At 37.0% G+C, this 2,349-nt stretch overlaps 1 long non-coding RNA gene across 1 annotated transcript; it reads right to left on the bottom strand.

The window, feature by feature from the left end:
• Positions 1-685: 685 nt before the first annotated feature.
• LOC124171675 lies at positions 686-2,034 on the bottom strand. The gene is made up of 2 exons (XR_006867904.1): positions 1,669-2,034; positions 686-991 (listed from the first exon to the last, which is right to left on the bottom strand). It is a non-coding gene; the product is annotated as an uncharacterized LOC124171675 (long non-coding RNA).
• Between the last annotated feature and the right edge of the window lie 315 nt (positions 2,035-2,349).

The raw sequence follows: 2,349 nt of genomic DNA, 5'->3' as shown, positions 1-2,349 counted from the left end.
TGAATCTAAGTTTGCTCTTCACTCACCAATAATTATATATTGGTGTATTTGTATTTATGAGAAAGTGAATGATGGCATTTCCGCTTCTTAAGGGATGCTTTCTTCAGGTAGTCAATAACATAACAATATGTAAATGAAATAGGTTCACGCGGTTATGCGATGTTTGCCGGAAGTGAAGTGATGGCAAATGAATCGTTTCTCCGGATGGCAATGTTATTAAATTAACGTTGGCCCGATGTAAAAGAACACCATCACGCGTACATGTTATTGAATATTTTAGGTACGATGACGATACCCACTTCCGCCTGGCGTTGAAATAAAATCCAAGGAAAAATGTTTAGCTATGAGGATACAGAGAACTACTTGAGAGAAATCACATTTTGGTATGAATCGTAATTGTATAACTTCTTAGACATTCAATTCATATTGCCACGGAGTCACTCATATTTTTATAAGCAATCAGTGATTTATTGCCTAATTATTTGGTTTGGTAACCATATACCTTGAAATGTAGCTGTCTCGTGGGAGGATAAATTCACATGTGTAGAGTAAAAACAAGGATCATGCTAAGTCCATTCTTAATCGGACAATATTGATTCCCTGAATAGGAGGAACAGTCTCCCATATTTTTTATTTCCAATTATTTGCAGCAACATTTATCTTATATAAAAATAAAACACATTGATAGCCGTCGAAGCATTAAACGTGTATTCCAGCATTAAATTGAAAAAAAAACAATGATATACAAAGCAACATTTTTACTACATAACCATAGTGTTCACTTTTTTAATGAAATGTTAGTCCAAAAATCACACCAAAGTTCTTGCAGAGTCACTACAATCACTTAAAACTCTCACTTATTCAGCAAAACACTTAGGAATCACTCAGTCAATGTTTTCGAGGCTTCTTTTATATCTTTAAATTTTTTTTTAGACTTCCATGCACTTCTACACAGGAGTCATTTTCTTTTTTCAAGATCAGCATACTCAATCTACAAAATAAGAGGAAAAAGTCATTTGCACTTCGAATTAACTTAAGCACAGGAGGAAAGTGGCAAAAGAGTAGCAAAAACTTTAAAAATTGAATTAATGATGAAAGCACATACGTTTTACACCACATCCGGTACTAATAGTATTCACGCCACCACATCATCAACAAGTACAAGCTTAAAATTCGATTCCAGTGGTATATTTACTCAAAAATCGGGGTGGGGTGTAGGAAGAAGGTATTTGGGAATTCCTCCACTCTGATATTTTAGTATTAATACCATTGGAATTGAATTTTAAACTTGTACCTGATGATGACGTAGGCGCGTCGATACTAGCAGTATTATTATTAATATTACATATTGCTGCAAGTAGGCTATGGCCTAATGGCAGCATTAGATTTACACACATAAATAATTAATCTACCTATATAATAACAAAGTAAGAAACAGAAAAGGCACTTGTAGTAAAATTAATGTATTAATTCTAATATCATTAAACTAAAAATGAACATTGACCAAATTAACTCAATTTCAAACTCTTCCTACCGAATAACATATTCAGTGGAGTTAAACATAGTTGCTTTCATCATTATCCCAATATGTTACACCAGAAAATATTGAATACATTTTTTAAATTATTTCTTTATTCGATTATTATATTATAAGATTCGTGATCTTACCTCTTTGAACGTTCCGTAGTCGGCGCATTATGCGTCGAGCAACTCCATAAGAGACCTTCTGATGCGGAACGTTACCTTTCCGTCCCAAAATGCAATCTTGAGGTCCACCACCAGGTTTACCGCAGTTGATACATCAATAGGTCCGTACCCCACTTCATGACCCTCTGCAACTTTGACGATGTATAATCGGTCGCCGAAAGGGAAGATTCTAGTCTTGACTAGTTCGTAGGTATACGGTGAGGTACCGGCCGCCGCCTGGAATATCACAGCCACCCAGACAATCATTGTCGCAAACGGTGGGGAGATTTGAAGTGAATTTCGAGAGAATACTCCGCGATTAGCGTAATGATTCCGTCGGAAGTGACACCTCGGACGCCAATTGAGACATACGGAGAGGGAGGACTCTTATATAGCTCTATAGAGGCGAGGGGTAGGGATACAGGTGGGCGGAATTCCTAGTAATGACTTCGTCGTCAGCGTGGACTAGTAGTTGAGCTCTTAGCCGATAGATGTCACCACGATCTATCATGCAGCTTTATTGCTGCGTAAACGAATACTAGAATCGTTAATACCCCCAGAATTAGGGGCGGTCTGAGGTTATTGGAGGGCCTCGGTTGGGGCTCATGAAGCCATTTATGACCTTATTGTGGCTCTTGAAAATTAAATAATGTAAAAAAATAG

Source organism: Ischnura elegans, chromosome X (assembly GCF_921293095.1).
Source record: "Ischnura elegans chromosome X, ioIscEleg1.1, whole genome shotgun sequence".
Classification (NCBI taxonomy): domain Eukaryota; kingdom Metazoa; phylum Arthropoda; class Insecta; order Odonata; family Coenagrionidae; genus Ischnura; species Ischnura elegans.
The sequence above is the reverse complement of the archived record's forward strand: the minus strand, read 5'-3'. Positions and strand labels throughout refer to the sequence as shown.